Source organism: Stegodyphus dumicola, chromosome X1, assembly GCF_044657685.1.
Source record: "Stegodyphus dumicola isolate Sdum_Otavi_A_Nest chromosome X1, ASM4465768v1".
Classification (NCBI taxonomy): Eukaryota; Metazoa; Arthropoda; class Arachnida; order Araneae; family Eresidae; genus Stegodyphus; species Stegodyphus dumicola.
The window spans coordinates 198983001-199004100 of record NC_140780.1 but is presented as its reverse complement, the minus strand read 5'-3'; the positions used below and the strand labels follow the sequence as shown (position 1 = coordinate 199004100).

Genomic DNA, 21100 nt, shown 5'->3' with positions numbered 1-21100 from the left:
TATGATTTTTCTCTTAATGCGATAAGATCTGCTTAAATTGCATTCTTGTCTTTGAGAAACTTAAAAGTATATGCAATAAGAAAGATTCATATCTATCATATATATTTGTAACACTGTAAAACATACTTTTTTTGGTTCGTGATGCAATACAGTGACAAAGCCTTCTAATAAAAATTTTGTAACTACATGAATATATATTTATAATTCTACGATTCGCAAAATTCACATCGCTTTTAGATTCTAAATATATATAATTTTATATAAATGCATAGTTCATTAATAGTATGACGTATAATAATAGAAAAATTATTATCAATATTACAAATTTTTATTTTTTTAATAAGTCTTGCATTTATTATGTATTTGTTGAATGCACATGAATATATGTTAGCTATATACAATAAAAAATATATAGAACGACTGTGTTGTTAAGCTAACTGTGATGACAGTTAAACTTATGTAACAGCTGACTGTGAAAGAAAAGTTATAATTACATTGCTCTTAGTTATAGAGTCTTTTTTAAATTGACATTAGATTAAATTAATTCCATTATCTATTGGAGAATAAATTTAGTGAATCCTCAATTGGCGACGTTTCTAAGAGGTCGCCTTGTAATTTTCAGAATATAAGTAAATATTAAATATATTGGCAGTGAACTAAGACTACTACATCCACAGAGCTCCCAAATTCTCTTAAAACTGTGGATGGTCGCGTTTAAAGATACTTTTAATAAAACACGTACATTCATCTGAATTACACATTTTGTTACATTTTTATGTTCTTTTAAAGCAGTGGAACCGTGGTTCAATTTCTTTAGAAATACGTGAAATTAAAAAAATAAACATTATTAGACACAAAAAAAAAAGTACCTAGATTCAGATACGCACCATACGAACATGCCTGAAATTTATTATTTTGTTCAGAATAATTTGTCTTCAGGAAATATTTAATAAATATTAGAAATCGAAAGCTAAGTCAGGTCAATACAATAAAGATAATCTCGTCTAAACAATTTTGAATGACAAAAACATGTGTTCGCTTTATCGTAAACTGACCAGTCGAATATCAAATGAAACGGGAAAGAGAGAATCGATGGGGGAAGGCAGCGGATGAAACGGCATTATTTCGAGCTGGGGATGAAACAAGAAAGTAAGAAATAGCACTAAGTCATCCATAAGATTGGAACGGCGCTTGATCCTTGTAGGCGTCCTAGTCTCTGTTTGAGTTGTATGATGCTACTTTAATGCACGACGATCTGCTCGCGATTCGAAAGGTAACTGGTGAAGGATTCATTACAAAAATCAAGACTATCCTGTATATCCTGGCAACACACGAGCTGGATCTGTGCGATGTCACTTAATTTTTCCTTTTTCGCAGTCGCACAGTACATCCCCATAGCAATATCAGGGTCCCCCCTTTTTTTAACTGTCACTCCCATTATTACTCCTTTGCATTCCTTGCCAAACCACAGCGTGAAACGGATTTTGGCATAGCAGGGAACGTGGGACTACACTCCAACTCGCTTTATTTGCCGCGATTAACCTGCGAAATTGCAGGTTGTGTTCCGGCTATCGAACTTTGGTGCTTCTAGGAGCGCTGCAGGTAAGGAAATGCCGAACGGAGTTCTCGTGGAGACAGGATAGCAGATGCAGGGGGTGTGACCAATGTCACTTGATGAGCGATAAGACATCTGGTTGGCGATGAGGTATCCAGGCATCGTAGCGCTGTAAATCTGAAGTTTTACAATAGTTATACATAAAATAGTACTAAACGAGTTCATAAAAGGTGTGTGTTGCAGTCATAAATGCAGAAAATAAAATGCGATTCCAAAAAGTATAATAGTATATACAGGAAAAATGTAAGTAATATCTTGTGGGCGTGGCGGTGTGTGTCACATGATCATCCGGCTAAGATTTCTAAACATCATTATATACAAGTCAAATAAGTTTTTCAGAGTACTACATACTTAAAAACACAAATTATGTTGGAAAATCCTGGTTTCCACTGAGTAGAAAAGCGGCATATGGACAGAGGTGCCTGTCCTCGTGTAAAATTTCATAGTGAAAAAGGTTGAAAATATTCATATGTTGGCACTCCTTAGCGGCGTCATAAAATGCCGTGTTAGTTCTTAAATATTCCACTATTGTATCCATTTTTAAATCTTCATGGAGACGCTTGTTCTTCACATACGGGTGTGCATTTGTGATAATTCTTAAAAATTGGTTTTGCACAACTTGTAATTTTTGGATTTCACCCTTCGTAGCGGTAGTCCATGCTGGCGAAGCGTACGTCATGATGGGTCGGATTGTGTCTAGATAAATAAGTCGTTTCTTGTCCAACGAAAGTTTTGAATATTTCCTTATCACGGGATATAAACATTTCATGACTTTAATCGCTTTATCCCTGATTTGTTGGATGTGATGCTGCCATGTGAGCTTGTCGTTGATGGTGATGCCCAGATATTTGGCTTGTTTCACGATAGGCACAGCCTCGTTAAAAAGATAAACACTTTGCCTGATCGGAACATTTTTCTTCCTTTTCCTTATGAGTAGGAGCTGCGATTTTTGAGCGTTAATTCGTATCTTCCAATATCCACACCATTGTTCTATGGAGGGGATAGTGTCTTGGAGTTTCCGAATAGCATGATTGATGTTAGCAGACTTCACTGCCAAGGCAGTGTCGTCTGTATAACAGGCTAACATAGAATTATGATTTAAATGTAATCTCGGAAAGTCTGAAACGTAGAATAGATAGAGTATAGGGCCAGTCACAGAACCCTGTGGAAAACCGCTAGTCATTATTTTAGTGCTGGATAATTCATTTTTTACCGAGACTCTGAATGTCCGATCCCTGATAAAAGAATGGATTAGCAGAATGAGTTCTCTGTCCAGTTGAAGGTCAATTAATTTAGCAATTAAGCCCTCATGCCAGACGCGGTCGAATGCTTTCGCCACGTCTAGCATGAGTATAGCAACATTAAGTTTGCAGTGCAGAGCTGCACCAGCGAATTCGGTTATTCGGACAAGTTGCTTCGTTGTTGAGAGGTGAGCACGGAACCCAAATTGTTCCGGCGGAAGATGCTGAAAATATGGTTTCAGTCTGTTCAGGATAATTCTCTCAAAAATTTTGCCTAAGCCCGGCAGTAGACTAATAGGACGATATCCGTCTGGTCGGGTGTGATCTTTAGCCGGTTTAGGTAGTAAAATAATTTTAGCAATTTTCCAAGGTGTTGGAAACTAAGAAAGAGCAAGACAAGCATTAAAAATACTTGTCAGGCTACAGAAGATGTTAGACGGCAAATTTTTAATTGCTGTATTGCTGATTTCATCAATTCCTGGAGATTTCTTTTGTCTCGGGTGTTTGATAATATTAGTCGTTTCAGTAGGAGTGGCATATTTAATCGGAAGTCTGACTGAAGGGGCGTTGAGCCAATCTCTCACTCGTAGGAGGGTCTTTAATTCGAAATCAGAGTCATTTGGCCAATCATTTGGCGAGAACTGTTCTTGGAGGTGTGCCGCGAAGATTTCTGCCTTTTCCTGATTGGAGATGGCAATATTACCTCTGTCATAGAGGGGTCGATTACTTGTGAAGGTAGTTTTAAAATTTTTGATTAAAGACCAGAACGTACCTTCTCTAGAATCCAGATTTAACATTTTATCATCCCATAGTTCTTCTTTGAAGGTTTTAATGGCCTTCTGAATTTGCTTATTTTTACGATTTATTTCACGTTTAAGTGCTGGGTCCCACGTTAAATGATAACCTTTCCTGAGTCTATTTCGCTCTCTCATAAGCTGTCGTATTTTAAGGGGCAGTCTGAAAGCCTTATCACGATTAGTAATTTCAGTACTGGCTTCCTTAATTGCACCTTGAATGCTTTCACTTAAGGCATTAATTACGGTGTTTATGCCTTGTTCGGTATTGAGATTTTGCAGTCGAGGAGGTGAATTTTTCATGATACTGCTGAAGAGATTCCAATTCGTAATTCGCTTAGTAGAGAACTCAGAAGTTTTTGTCACTCCTAATGTTGCGATTACGGGGAGGTGGTCAGAGGACAATTCATGAAATACTTCCATTGCAACGGGGATAGTCGTTGTAGTGACTGCAATGTCTGGTATATCAGAAAATTCAATTCTGTTATGAAGCCGCGTGTATTCTGGTGGGGCATGTAGCGCCACCGGATGCTGTAAAATATATTCATGGAGAATTTTACCATTTAGGTTTGTCCGACGACAGTTCCAGTCTATATGCTTAGCATTAAAGTCCCCGGCAGCAAGGGTAGGTATGTCATCCGGTAGAATGCTATTTAGAAAATTATCACATAGTCTATTCGTTGGAGGGTTATACACATCACAAAAATTGACGTTATTAAACACAGGAAGAGTGACACACACAGTAGTTTGCTCACAATTAAAATTTCTTGAATCAGATATAAGACAAGATGCATAATGACGTTTCACATATATTGCCACACCACCACCTCTGTGTGAAAGTCTATCACAGCGGTATGAATTATAATTTGCAATTCTCAGGCGTTGGAATGGTTTTGCATGAGTCTCTGATATGATTGCAATGTCAATGTCATGCTCACTTAAAAAATGGTGCAGTTCAGTAATTTTGGTGGGTAGCCCGCAGGCATTCCATATCATTATTTGTACGGGAGTACACTTTTTCATGTAATTAGCCATTAACAGGGGCTGCAGGAGTATGCTCTTGAGATACGTTTGATTTTGCCATCAGAGTAAATCCAGTTTCTTTTAGAGCAGAGACAAGCATACGTAGCTCAGCTGCAACTTGTTTTGCTTCAGTTAGAAATTCAGGAGCGAGGCCGGTGTTTAAAGCTTGTGTATAAGTTTTATTATGCACTACCCGATCAGAGAACGTTTTCACAGCCGGAGTGGTTTTTGGTTTTGGAAAACGCACACATAATCTGTAGTTAGCTGTATGACCTATCTCATGACAATTGGCACATTTAGGCGGAGTTGCCTTATCCTTGTCACAGTTAAATGATTCATGAGGTTCACCGCAATGAACACAACGTGGTTCGTGATTGCAGTGCGATTGGGCGTGATGGAACCCTTGACAGCGATAACACTGCAAGGGTCCCTTACGGCCACGGTATCTCTCAACACTAATCTTCATTCCCAGCACAAATTTTAACTGGTGTATCTCCTTGTTTTTCTCCTTGCGGGTGAGAGTAACGAGAAACAGGGGAAGCTTAATAACTTCTCCGTTACGCCTGATAGTGAGTTGATTGACCCGCACGACGTCGAGTCCATGTTCTTTTAGATCCATCATAATTTCCTCAGGGTCCATGTAAGACGGGAGGTTACGTATCACAGCTTTTAGATGTTTAGATTCGGGAAGCGCATAGCAGTGATACCTGATGCCTTCTTCTTCTAGCACTTTTACCATTTCCCGATAAATGGTGGGCAGTTTCACTTTAATCTTGATTCCGTCCTTCATGTTTTCTCCATAGAAATCGTGCAGAGAAAAATTCTTATTATTAAACAGCGTTTTTAAGTCATTCCATGTGAATCTGCTGTCTTTGATTATAATCGGCGGCAGTTTCTCGCACTGTTGAACGGAGCGTTCTGATTGGTTGGAGGTGTCTGCACTGGGGCGGGGTCTGTGTCCATATTCTGTTGCGGAGTGAGATCAGCAACAGGGTGAGTCTTTGGAATTTCAGGAGCAGTTGCAGCATCCAGGGGTGCAACAGCTTTTTTCGCAGGTTTTCTGGTGCGTCTGGTTCTGTCTCCTTTGGGTTCTCCATCGGAGTCAGAGCTGACATCTAAAGCCTTGTATTTTGTAAAGTCCTCATCCGACCTGGCGGGACTCTCAGCACGTCGAGCGTTGATCTTTGGGAGAGGCGGGAAGCCAGGGTTGTCATCAGTTTTGGTCTCAGCACGGTCGTCCTGTGTTCTGGAGTTCACAAATTCCTGGTCAGCAAGAGCTCGGAATTTTTTGAACAAATTCAGGTCTCTTGTTTCTTCAGGGGTAAGGAAACCTTTGTCTTCTTGACGGAGTTCCAGCTGAGTAATCTCAGCTGCAATGAAGTCCAGGAAACGTTCCATGATGCCGGTTGATGAAGTAGTGAAATGCAGAAAGTCTATGCTTAAAAAGCAGAGGGTAAAAGCAGGTCGTTTTACAGCATACTAAACATAGTGGTTTGCATGCTGACCTGAATGCACAATCGAGAAAGCACAGCAGTTTCTCAGTCACAATAGTCAAACTCAGAAAAACGAGAGGTTAATACTGCAGAACAGCGAAAACGCAGAGCGAGGGGACGAGCACCTTCACGCTCAGGAGCAAGCGGGGGAGCGGGACTACACCTGTCTAACTGTCCAATATAACGGCGAAGTAGTGGTGTCCCCGCCTTCCGTCGCCTGTTACAATAGTAGCGATGGAGGTTCATATGCCCGGAAAGTTCCCAAATTTCATGAATTTTGCTTTATTGCAATTCAGTTCCCTGCGATCTTTTTTTTTTCTATTTAAGAAAATTTCTTAATTCAAAGTTCCTTCTACTACCTTTTTTTTAATTAATGATATCACGCACAGTTTTAAACTAATACGTATAAGTAGAACTGCAATTTTAGAAAAAGAGATAAAAAGACTCGCACTTCCATCAAAGTATATTTTTAATTTTAAAAATGCTTTAAGAAATCTTCAAAGTACATAAGCAAGACAAAAAAAAAATATTATAATAATCTATACATTAGTTCCGTCATTAACAGCGTCCTTCAGAAAGTCTACCGCAAAAGCATCCCCCTATCTTTAGTTTGTGTATTACTCCAGTTTGCTTCTTTCTCGGCATATAATCCTCCCATACTTTTGTCATAATTATTTAATCCAAACCATTCCTTCACAGCAAAGCATAAAAATAACAAAATTTTGAATAAATTTTGACCTAGACAATGATAAGATGTACACCGATGTAGAAAATCATCGGTTAAAAATTAAAAAGAGGTTCCTCAACGACAAAGCCAACATAATTAAGTTATATAGCTCTTTTATATTTCTTCAGCAGAAAGGATACTTCGTGCTTTTGGTGAGCCACACTTAATATATGAGGACTGTACTTGATTTTATTCACACTATGGATACGGGGGGAGGTAGCTTTGCGCTCAGCGTTCCTAACGATGAGTAATGCGCAGACGGAACGAAAAGACAGCACCATGACATCTACACATGTTCCCGAACATAAGCAAAATTCTACAACTTACAAAAGCTCTAATTAGTGTCAGTATGTGCCCCTTCATATAATTCCTGCGGCAAAGGTCAAAAGACCGATTCAAAACCATCGTCGCCGCACTATTTAAGCTCAAAGAACGCCCGCCGCCTGCGCCGAAAGAGTTTTAACGCTTTTGGCCTTAAAAATACTGCTGCATTTCAAAATGAGCATAAATCTTTATAAAAAGTAATTTTTAAGTTTTCTTTCTGACTCTGAGTTAAAACAGGATTTCAGGGCAATCCCAACTGCTCCGCTTTATTAGAATCCATACAAATTTAGCCAAAAAAAGTGTACATACGGTCCAAAAAAGTTAAGGAACAAAAAAAGGAAAATAAAAATCAACTCTCTTTCTGGGAAATATTTAATTGATAGGTCAAAATTTCATGTGATAATTAAATGTTATGTCATGAAAAATTAATTTTATATTTTAAAAATTAATAAAATTTCAGATTTTATTCTTGTGCTTTTCAATAAAAGTCTACATACAGCTAACTCAAATGAAGTAATCTGCAAAAACAAAAAGTGATTTATCCCATTTAGGAGTAATCTGTTTCATATAAGAAAACTTAAGTACTTCAGGTGTTTACAATAAAGGAACAGCAGGTATCGATTGCTATACAGGCAATTATAGTTAAATTAAGAAACAGAAAAAATTCCAAGCAAGATATTGGAGAAACACTTGGATTAGCAAAGTCTACACCGCAAACAGAAATAAAAAATTTTTAGAACTTTTGAAAATAATACTTTACGCAATTTTGAAAACAAGCCACGAAATGGAAGATCACAGAAGTTAAATGACTGAGAAAGGATGACCCTCGTAAGGAAGTTAACTTGCATCTTAGAATAAGTGCAAAATTACTTACAACTGAACTTCAAGAGACAATGGGAATTGAAGCACATCCTGAAATTGTACATCAGTGTCTCAGAAAGGAAGAGGGCTTCATTTCAGAAAAAGGGAAGGAAAAAGCTTTTGCTAAATTAAATTAACCAGGTAAAAAGGTTAGATTTTGCAAATTCACGTTATACGGTTCATGAAGGAACCTGAGTTTTGGAGTAGAGTGACTTCTACTGACAAGCGCAAGTTTAACATTGAGAATAACGGAATAATCAAAGCGTGGCGAAAGTGGAACGAAGATCTCAAAATGAAAACCTTTGCTAATGATACCAACTGTAAAACACTGAGGGGGTTCTATCATGAAAATTATACTTTATAAACACAACAATGGAAAAGTATGTATACCTGAGTATCAAATTTTCTCAGCAGTGATCTAAGCTTATCCTCAAATAATATATTTTAACAAGATAACGATCCGAAGCATACTTCGGGTCTTAAAATGGATTGGCCTTTATTACCATGTTAAAACTCCCCTCCGAACACAACCACAGTCCCTAAATGTCAACCCGATCGAGCACGTGTGGAATGAACTAAAAAAGAGATTGTTCAAAAGGCCAGTGTCCAATACAACAGAGCTGCGTGATGATTTATCTACAGAATGGCAGAAAATTACTAGGAATGATACAGAAAAACTTGAACTCCATGCCAGCAAGGCTGTCTGTATAGAAGTCACAGAAGATATTAGAGGACCAACCCGCTATGCAAGTTTGTATAACATCTCATGTTAATTAACTAATTAATTACGATTTCAGGCCGCCCAAACGGTATAGTGGTTAGGAAAGCCGACTGCGATGCCGAAGTGTCCTTGTTCGAATCCTGGAGAAGGCATGGACGTAAAATTGTCTGTCTCTTCACAGGAGGTAACGATGGTCGCCTTAGGTATCTCCATAATAAAATGACCACCACTTCTGGCCATAATAGTGGCGAAAGCCTAAAAATGGCTAGTGCTCACCATTTAAAAAAAGTTATTATGATTTCAGTCTTTACTATAGCTTCTCTTTTCCGTATTCCTCACCAGAATGCAAACTAGTTGTAAGTATTTAAGTTGAAGCTTTTGGATTTCAGTATTTCTGGCATTCGCGAGCTATGCACTTAGTTCCTGCCAGCCCTAACAGCTGTAATCAGCTTTGCCAATACTGCTCCTGCCACCGATACTTAATAATTGCTTCTGCCACCGATACTTCAAAATACGATATTCTGAGCAAATTCCAACCTTACATAGCACTTTCGATTGAGAAATCCACTACACAACTTTTTATGCAGTGCTTCAGATGTCGTTTCTCCCTCCGGCGTCCTCTAAATGAGCTGAAATACTAATCATTAGCATATCCCAACTTGTTCTTCCTTTCACGTGATTTTGATCATTCAGATCATTCCTTCCTGGTGTTGCAACTTTAATGGCCAGCAGTAATGTAGAAATCAACGAAAGCCCTTTTATGAAACATAAAACGAAGCATATCGAATACTGATTGTTTATTAAATAAAGATGCATCAGTTCCTTCAGAATTCTTGAATTTGCATGGATACGAGGCAATTTTCCTTACAAACTCCTCCACGAAGGCATCCCTTCCCCTATGCAGATAACTACCGCGCGCTTTGCCGAAAATAAATCAGCCCTTCAGAACTCCGAAGGAACGAATTTCACAGCTCCTGGTGGGATCTCCGCTAACTTTCATTGTTGGATGGTAGCCAACTTTTACAGTCGACGGGATAATACACGAGTACCCAAAAGAAATATTCCAAAAATGTGTCGAAAGAAACCCAGCTACATGGCACAGCATTTTTGAAAGCTAATGCAAATCTTACTAACCAGAATATAATTTCCACGATAGCGATACGAAACTTAAGCTTCAAAATGACAGTTTTTATTTTATCGCTGAGGAGCGCAAGCCGTTCCATTCATGACAGAATTACAGAGAAGAGCAGTGTTCAGCAAAAGAGAAATACGATACCACCGAAGTATTTATGCAAAGTAAACTTTAATGTGCCAATGATGCGTAAAATTATAGCGTTCAGTTACGCCTGAAAGAAAATTTTGAATTCAGATTAGTATTCAGACTTTTCATTTCTCATGAGATTTATCAGACGCATTCACAAAATTTCGCGTCTTAAAACATTCGCTTTCAAAACAATCAGAGCAAAACGCGGAACAAAATCTAGATCTCTAGCATTAACACATGTGTAAAATTTATGACATTATAACAAACTGTTCATCATCCTCAGATTACAAAACCGCAATAATCCTCTCCAAAAGACTTTTAAAAATGCAGGAATTCAGAACTTCTTTATCTCCATTATAACGTGTAAAATTATGACAGTCAGCGACAGAAAAGAACGGTGTTCCATATAATACGCAAGCCCACAAAAAAGTATAATAATAAGAACCGTGAAATGAACACAAATATACTATTTAATAATGAAAGTACATTTCATAATTTAAATCGATTGACATACTAATTTAGCGCTTGCTTTGAGTACTACTCAAACTTATAACGGATTTCTAATCCTATTTGCTCCAATGACTTTTTGCTAAAAATTAATATTGTTACGAACTTTGTATTTAAATAATTTTAATGAGGTTATAACTAAATTAGTTTTGTATAATGTAACACGACAGACCTCTTGAATGCGAAGCATCGCCCCACACTGCCGATGGTTTTGCCGACTAATTTTTGTCGCAAAACTTGGCAACCGCTAAGGGACACTTTTGTTCGATCCTTGTGTAACTTATAACTGGTTTGATCCCTGTGTAACTGTAACTGTACCCGGCCCTGTGTAACTGTAACTATATATGGCATTTTCGAGAAATGGGGCAAACTAGACCTTAGAGAGCATCAGCTTTCAGTTTAATTCAGAGTATTGAGAGATCTCTGTGCGAGATTACACATCTGAGGCGTTTTGTATTGCCTTGTCATCAGCGTCCTTAGTAGCATGAAGTGGTAACCACTGATTATTATGTCATACTGAGAAGAGCTTTACGAGTACTTTCGTATGAAGAGTTCCAGAACTGAAAAGTGTTTTTGAAAAAATAAATTGCATCAAACTATTAACGATTCTGTGCGCATTTTATCCATTACCCGTATCCACGCAACAATATCATTGACTCTCAGTCGATTCAGATATAAAGTAAAATTATGAGCATTTATAAATAAAACATAAAAGCTTATATGGCAATTTTTGAAAATCGATTTCAGCTAGTTTATGATAGTGCACGCAAGTTAATATTTCTAACATGTCAGAAACACTATTATGGATTATAAGATCTAAAAATTACTAGATTTGTCAGCTGCTTTTGAATAAAACCAAAATATAATGATAGGAAGTTTAAAGCACATTTAATTGACAGTCTATCAAAACCAGGAATCATCGCTTTAATGGTCGAGTACTATATGTGCGTTGAGTATCTACTGGTTGGGAATAATCTGAGGCGCACGGGTCGATGCTCATATGTCATCAAAGACTGTTTACTAAATCCTCGTATATTTTTAAATAAAATAAGTTAACTTCAGTTCTACTTCACTTCCGCTTGAATTATTTAATCGCTACTGGCAAATTTCATTGGAATTATCATGGCATTAACAGAATTTGTATTTTAAATATGCTTTCATCTAATACTCGGTCGCCAAAAAAAATCAAAATTTATCACTCTTTAAATCCTTAAATTCTGTATCCTTAAATTAGATTTCTTGCTTCCCTTTCCTTCTTCTGGACCTTTTTGGATCAGATATTTAAAATACATTTGTACAATAACACTAATGATATCAATGTTCCCTCTAATTTTTCTTACAGCTGCGCGGTAGACATTTTGGGATCATGAATGTTTTGCATGTAGATGTCCTGGCGGTAGACTATGAGAAAAGTAAAATCATAACCTCACAAAATAACCGCGTGCTCATGCATGGGAGTAGCTTATACAGAGACAGGGAAAAGTGGACGGAGCACCAGAACTTCGTCAGTGACCATCACAGGTATTGCTCCGCCGCACTACTGTACCTGGGCGTTCGGTTGGCCCGCATCAGAAGCCAGCCTAACAAGACATAATACAAGACATACTTTGAACTAATTTTAAGAGCAGCTTATACAAAAAAAAATATTAAAATAAAATTTTCTGGAATTTGTATAAAATCTGTAATTACAAGCAATTCGTCATTTTATAGGTAGACGCATCGACCAAAAGAGACCAGTATCAGACCAAATTCTTTAACAAAAGATAAAGCACACACAGTTAAAACAAGTGAGATAAGTAATGGAAAATTTTACATGTTCAGCTTAGTTATAAGTATACAAGCTCAACTTACAGTCACGCGCGAATCACTTACAAATAAATACCATAATCCTCTAAAAATAAAATAAACAAGAAGAATATTTGAAAATTTTTTCTGAAAAATAAGACTGCTAACTTAACGATCCTGCACGTACCCTTTTAATCAGGGGGGGGGGGAAATCAAGATCCGATCTGTAATCTAATCTTTCAAAATGAAGCTTCAAATTTCTAGATAACATGCTTATTTATCGTTTAATTACAACAAAACACGTAAGGGCTGTATGATTAAACATAGAGACGCCTTCGCGGAGGAATTTCTAAAGGAATCATGTTCGTATTTACATAACACATGGGAAAATCAATCACAAAAAACGGGCCCATCAGCGGCCGAGCGGTAAAGTCGCTGAACACTGGTAGTTCGGTCCAAGGTTCGAATCCCACGAACAGTCTGACTGCATGGGCGTTTTAGTGGTTTTCCCCATGTGTAACGTGTATACGAGCTAGTTTCCCTTAGAAAGTCCTCCACGAAGGCATTCCTCCCCTTAGGTACATAGTCCTCGAGGCTTTGCCATAATCTCGCACACCAATCACAAAAACATCCATGCAGTCAGATGTCTTGCCAAGATTCGAACCCGGATCAAACTACCACTGTTCAGTGGTCTTATCCGCGGCTACTGATAAGCCGGGTAACATGGAAAAAATCTTATAAATTAAAAACTTATCACTTTGAATATGCGGTGACTTACCACACTTGTCTAACAAATAACATCAAATCAATTCCACGAATTCAATCGTGGCGAGGAGCTCAGAGGGCATCTTATAGGATAGATGACTGTACGGCTTTGCTCAGTTCCTTGTCATTTTGTAGCAGAATCCCCGAGGGACTGTTCCAATGGATCCCCCATTTTTCTTCCCCTACCACCAAACCACTCGATAAGACCTTTGGTTCTCCGCATATTATTAAGTATCTTTATGCCGCAAAGACACTATGTACTCACAAATATCGGGGAATCTAACCCAGGCCCAATGATACGGTTATCAACAACGCTATTCGCTACACCGATCAGGGCAGTTCTCGTTAAATATACTAACATTAAGTATATAAAAACCACGATGTAAAATTTATGATCACCCATGTGTACCATAATTAGGCCTATCATACATCCAAGATTAGCCCGGACAATACAGGTTTTTTAGTGTTGTAAGGGGGTAAAGTCCGGGATTGCAAAAATGCCCGGGGTCTGAAAATCTGGTGAGGATTTTTTCTTTTTTTAATGTTAGACCTATAAGTTCGGCATCGCGTTTTTAAAACAGTCTCTTACAGCTGTGCTTCTCTCAGGCGACCTTGGAGCAAGCGCTAACGTCGATTTTGACAGAGACGTGGCTACCGGTCTCGCCACAACTTATAGTCATTTGCCAACATAACACGGGTAATGTGTTTATATTGTTTTCATGTGTGAAGTAACTCGTGTATACGTTTTCGATCATGTTATCAATATTAATTTTTTGTCTCATCGTTTAGCAATAGGCAAAAGAAAGTGCGTGTTTAATGTTAACTTGCAACAGGAATACAAATTTTTGAAATTGTATAATGCCAGTAATAATGACCGTGTTTACTGCACACTATGTACTGGAGAATTTTCTGTTGCACACAAAGGAAAGGATGATACTGAAGATCACATGAAAAGAGCTAAACTTAGGGGTGCTATTAATGTTAATGCTTCAGCAAACGTAAAAGATTCTTTTAAAGTCAAAGATGGGATTAACAATAACAGTGATCTGGAGTGTGCTGCTACAGAAGCCACATTTTGATACCACACTGCTAGACACTAACTCAGTTTCAAAACATCAGACTGCATATCTAAACCGATTAAAAAGTTATACCATCCAAAATTTTCATCTGATAGAACCAAAACCGAGACAGTTATTATTAATGTAATTTCGCCATTTACATTTGATAATGTATTGCGAAATGTTTTTTGAAAACATTAAACGGTGGATAGCTGAAACAGAAGTGAAGTAAAACTTGTTCCGATTGTTGTAATATATTTCAGTCTGGAGGAGGGAATTTAAAATTAACTTGTAAATTTCGATGATGTGTCAGAAGAAACTGCTCAAATTTTGATTCTGTCTTTTGCTGCGCGTGAAAAAATACAAACTTGACGAAAAGTTGGATTGTCATACTGCTGACAACACTAAAAATAATTTTGGTGGTGTGAAGAGAAAGGGGAATTAAAATGTTTCAGAAGAGTTCGAAGTGATTTAGATAGACCTATTTTAGGATATGCATTTTTAGCCTGCACTGTACACAGTTCAGTATAAACAGCATGTGATTCTCCACCCCTGGCCATGGAATTCATAAAGATTTGTAAATATAAAATTTATAAATATTTTCAAACACACACACATGTATGTATATATATATATATATAGTAAGAACAAAGAAACTCAAAGAGTTCTGTGAATTTGTGGAAACAGATTCAAGTAGCAGCACAAGATTATTTAGCTTGTTACCTGCAGCAGAAAGAAAGCTTTCCATTTCTGATATAGTAAAATCATACTTCTTATCTTGAGAGAAATGCCCAAAATTATTATTTGATTTTTTTTTTAAATCTAATAAGAGAACTGTTTTTGAAATTTTTATATGGTATACAGTTATTTTAATTCTCAAATTGGAAACCAATTATACCACAGCAGCAGAAACATTTCAGACTTATTCTGAATTAATTTGTCAACTTCAGAAAAGAAAAACGTATAAATATATACCATCTTCTGCCAAAGAATTCCTATGCACTATAAAAGAAAATAATAATGTTCAAGGATAAAAATTCTTCTGAACAACAGACAATTTTCATAATTCTAGTACCCAGAACTTAGAGTTGTGGAGCATAAGTTTTGATAAAGTTAGTACGTTTCAGTGGATGAATCAACGAAGTGAAATTATCTGGGCTGATTTAAAAGAAAGTGCACAAGTTGTTAATGAAATTATAAAAGATTCCATAAATACTAATGACCAATTTGATGAGCGTACATTGTTGAATCAGGTATTTCGAAACCAAAAGGTAGATTGTGGTTCAAGTTCTCAAAAAGTACGAGCTACTATTGAAGAAAATAGGAAAGCAATTTTTAAGAAACATTTGACCTGTAAAAAGGGATAGACTTTCAGTATCTACTGTTAAACATCTCCTAAATTTTAAAATTATTTCAGAACTTTCTTATTGTGAATTGTACGATGTAATTAATACAAAGAAACCATTCCTAGACAACCTCATGTCTAGTGAAAAATGTAACTGATTAAATACAGTTTAACGTTTCAGTAAACTGTTAAGATATTTAAGTAATTTCAAAAATATGTCCTGGGTTGGACTCAAAACAATATGGTAAACCTAATCATAAAGTACTTCCTTAAGCTTAAACCACAGAACGTTTACTCAAACATCTACCCTTTTCTTCCCCCCCAAAAAAGAAGACGATTTATAACTCAAATATCCCCTATCAAATAACTAAATTTCTAATTATTCGGCAGTTTTTAGTAATCTTCATAAATTATTGCTTGAAAGATAATATAATTTTCAATAATTAAATAACTTGATTTGAGTGTTAAAACAAATGGAAAACACTGATCAGCAAAGTAGAACTGTATATACAACGTGAAAGAATAAGGTCAACTCACATATACATAGCTAAAACATTTGTTTCTCCTTTGATAACAAAAACAATACATTTCCCTGCCTCATTCGCTTACTGTGAGGGGTGAGAATCACTTTACAGATATTATTTTAGCTGTAACTATACTAGTCTTCATAATCCCTTTAATTATTCAATAAATCATCTTTCTTCATATTCATGCATTCCTCTAACATTCTGAACACCAACTATTTGCCCTTTTAATAAAATGTCCCACAAATGCACCACATTTACAGTCTCTCTTCCGATTTTTACATGAAGATATGTGAGAAACACATTTTCCTTTTACAATGCACGGACGTTTAAAACCACCATTAATTTTCTAAATCTGCTGGTTAACCGACTGGAAAATATTATTCCCCCATCTTTAGCATTACCTGTTACAGTATCAGCTTACTGATCACGATTCAAATTAGTTTGCCTATGTACTATAATAACGAGAACCCTATGCCACAGGCACGAATTTTTAATTACATTTTATATCATTTATCATAAATTATCACTCATAACGTATTCTGAAATCAATTCGAATTCGACAAAATTTGCTTGGTCATCTTTCAGTCCAGTAAAAATTTAATACTCATTTAACAATGTAAAATCCATATGTCTGAGCAAGAAATTCCAGGATACTGGATGTAAATTAAAAACTCTTGCGCTGCAGCTCAAAATTTCTTCAAATTTGGCAAAAATCCTCATCATCAAGCAGACGTATTCTCAGAGTGAAGTAAAAGCTCTTGCTGTTTTCTTCAGACAGCTAATCTGCAAGAATTCAAAAATGCCGTTTCTGCTATACGCCAGTACTTTATTTCCTCCGCTGAGAAAGCTGTTTTTATCTAGCATTAGGTTATTTAAATCGCATTCAGTTACAAATAACCGAAAAATCTCAGTCGGCACGACTACATTCACGAAAGTGGCAACGTGTTTCAGCAAGAATTATTCGCCTCAGTTAACACCCACTTTTTTGGAAATAAATGAAGGCAATAATAAATCTTCCTCTATGGAGTTCAAAAGATTGCCGCAGCCACCGTGAAATCGCCAAACGATCACAGGAATCATCGTTTTGAAAGAAATTTCTGAAATTTTTTATTAGTAATTGATTTAAAACAAGATATTTATATAGCTAAGTTCACAAGTTTTATATACAATCCAGATGAAAATATGATAGCGAACTTATTAAAAATTGTAACACATTTGTGTAAGTTTATTTTACATTACATTTTGTCAACATTTGATGTAATTTTATACCAGCCTTTATACGCCTCTGAATTTCTCTTTTGCTGCTCTTTAGGCCATGTTCCGTTTAAACATTATGCACATTTTCTCTACAGGACTGAAAGCCAAAATCTTTGGGAAGTCATTCAATTACGTAAATATCATATCATCTAAACTACTACTTTAGAATAGTAGGTACTATCATCTCAGAATGCAAATCGTTCATTAAAAAAAAAAATAATAAATAAATACAATAAAATAAAAAAAAAAATAAACTTTCTTTAGCAGTCTTTGGCATAAAAGAAAGCAGCAGTTTTTAGCATAAAGAAACCATATAAAAAAAAAAAAAGTCGTTGTTAAGTTTCTCTACAGTTCCAATATAGAAATAAGTTTGCCGCTTCTGCCGCAAATTCAAATCATAATTTCAACATGATGTTTAAGATAGAGAATGAAGCAGTTTTTATACAGCTACCTTTTTTCGTGTTCTCTGAACTCGTGCTCCTGGGCATCCCCTAAACGGATGGTATACGAGTTTTGTCTCAAAAAATTAACTTTTATTTAGTTTCAAGCTAATTCCTGTACTTAAAATTAGAAACACAACAACCTTGAGTTTAGCGTAGATTTATGTTGAATATCTCAATAAATTTCCAGAGCAAACAGGTACAGGTCCCTCTTCACCAGGAACAAAGAAATCTGCAAGACTGCAGTTCCTGTATGTTTTTTTCTCCCTTCTTATCCTATGACTGTGACACCTTTGACTCAGTAGCATGCAAAACCTACTATTGGGGATAAGTGCAAAAGTTCTACCCGTTTTCATTATCCATAAAGAAGAGCAAATAAAACGCAAAATGAACAGTACCTATTATTGCGCATAATCCCCATTGTTATCTATGACCTCTTGCCATCTTTCTGGTAGGAGATGAATCCCACGGTGGTAAAGGTTTCGAGTCAAAAAAGTCTTGGATGGCAGTTTTCACAGCATCAAGATCATCAGATTTTCTGACTGAAGGAATTGTTTAACGCACGAAATAGGTGATAGTCAGTTGGCCTGGCTCGTATACACGTTGCACATGGGGAAAACCACGAAAACGCCCATGCAGTCAGCCCGTTCGCGGGATTCGAACTACCAGTCTTTACCGCTCGGCCGCCGGTGGGCTTAAAAGTAATAGGAAGCTCGGTCTCTGAACGCACCGAGGAAGGGGAAAATTATGCGAATATTTTTTTAATTTTTACAACCTGGCTCTAAAAAGCTACAGGGAAAAATATGCGAGGAAATACTGGGAATGAGACACAAATATAATAAGCTACTTCTTCTCGATATAAAGCCACAAATTCCAGATAAAAATACCAATAGTCCACGATTTCAGCCATTAATATGACAATGCATGAGCAATGAAATATATGTTATCAGTTAATTAAAGCAGGAATTTACTATGATTATAAACAGCCCTCGTCCATGTATTATTTCAGTGCATAACACAAGGCCTACTATTTTTATTTAAGTTTGCAAAAGTTATAAAAACTTACCACTTATCCTTGGAATAAAGTTACTATACTGTGGTAGTTCCGCTGTTGTATTTCGACTAAGGCCTTTCGTAACGCTTTTCTAAAATATATGTGTTGTAAGTTAAACTTTAAATTTCTTTTGCTAATAAAATACCACCTATGGAAGAACACCCTTCGTCGTAGTTTGCCATACTCAATTAGTCGCTCTTATTATTTTTAGAATAGTTATTAATTCAACAGTTTTATTAGAGGTGCTTTCAATAAAAACTAGAATGTAGCTACGAAGAGAGCCTTCATCTGTTCTTTATTATAGAGAAAGTGTTTACACATTTTTAGAATGATTTCGATAAAAAAAAAATCAAAAAATGCATATTTTTCGAGAAATTTCTCGCAACAGCTTACTATTTGAAATAAGAAATATCATCCGCTACTTTGAAACTTATTCTTCTTTCAAAATGCGGCATGTACACAAGCTGTGAATGAAAGGATGCCTTTTCTACGCTCTCTGAAAAGAAATATTACTATTGCATAATTCAAAAAACGTTGTGAAATGTAGTAAGCGGGAAGACAAAACCGTTAATCATTACTTTTACATGAAAAGAAGACTGCAAACCAATATCCGAAAAAGGTACGTACCGTTTCTAAAGAGAAAATCTGCCGAGGCAGAAATCAGTTGCAAAGTCGTTAAATCCATCTGGACCAACAATAAATAAAATAATAAACTCAGATTTGCAAGTTAAAAAACTAAAAAATGCATGTTCACCAGGAAGGCACGTGACAATTTGTATAACCCTGTGTGAGAACTATTTAGCAGGAGATAAACAGAAATATACTGTGACCTTGGATAAAGCCCGGTTCGATTAAATGACTGCAACCAAAAAATAGAATTATTTACTAAAAGTCTCTTAAACGGCGAACAAAGCTTGATTCTGATGTTTAAGATAGTTTTCAAAAGGCTTCGTATCATCTGAAGTAAAATTTTAATTACTTAGTCCTGTTAAGAATCCTTTTGCAGCCCAACTGTACAGTGGTTAGCCTGCCGTGACGAAGGGCCAGGGTTCGAATCCCGGAGAAGGCATGGATGTTTGTAAATGCATAGTGTCGGTGCGGCATGGCGGCACTCCAAATACGCGCCGAGCTGAAAGTCCTCTCATGTGGTTTGGTGGAAGAGTAGAGGAGTGGGGATCTGATTCTGATCTGATTCTGATGTTTAAGATAGTTTTCAAAAGGCTTCGTATCATCTGAAGTAAAATTTTAATTACTTAGTCCTGTTAAGAATCCTTTTGCAGCCCAACTGTACAGTGGTTAGCCTGCCGTGACGAAGGGCCAGGGTTCGAATCCCGGAGAAGGCATGGATGTTTGTAAATGCATAGTGTCGGTGCGGCATGGCGGCACTCCAAATACGCGCCGAGCTGAAAGTCCTCTCATGTGGTTTGGTGGAAGAGTAGAGGAGTGGGGATCCTCAGTGCCAACGACAGGCGTAAACTGGCGCTCCTTGCCACGAGGTATTTCGTGGGCTGATGTTACGGTCAAACAAGTGAACATACATAACAACAGCAAGAATCCTTTAATTTAAACCTTCAAGAAAATCAGAAAAAAGTGTAAACCCATTTTAAAGGAGTTTTCATCTATTGTACTGTAAAATAAATCTATAAAATAATTCAGTACCGGAAAAATAAGAGACAATAAAAAAAAATGCTTGGAATCAGCAACGGAATTCTCATTAACAAATATTATGAAGCTTATAAAAGTGTAGCAAGGTAAGTATTTTCATTGAGTATTTTACAACTCTTATCATTGAACTAGTTTATATATATAGAGAGAGATAAAGAAGAAATTAAACTAATTAAAAGCCAAGTTAAACTACTGATAGTCATTTAAATTATGCAAAACGGCAGTAATAGTTAAATTACATTATTTAATTTTAACACTTTATAATTTCCAACTTTCCAAATAGAACAAACACAAGTAAAAACAGCAACTGAATTGGAAAAAGCAATAATTGCAGTATATAATTTTAAGCAACACCGCTTTTAAGAATTTTCTGGCGATCTAGTTTGTGCAATTTTATTCATTAGTCCCGAATAAAAACAATTAGGATTTTACATGGCATTACAAAATTAAACATTACGTAGCAGAAGTACTTATATTTTGAAAAACGGAAATAAATAGATGAACAAAAATAGATGTTTAATCAGCTTAGAAGTAAATTTTATAGCGCCACTTTGAAGGGAGAGCTGTTCCCCTTTGACATCAGCTTAGGGAGAGAAATGTGAACACAAATCGGATGACATTTCCCGAGTCAAGG

General features: G+C 36.5%; 1 protein-coding gene across 1 annotated transcript in view; it reads right to left on the bottom strand.

The window, feature by feature from the left end:
- LOC118181650 (uncharacterized protein CG43867-like) overlaps nt 1-21100 on the bottom strand; it is a 404498-nt gene that overhangs the window by 346472 nt on the left and 36926 nt on the right. The window lies entirely within an intron of this gene.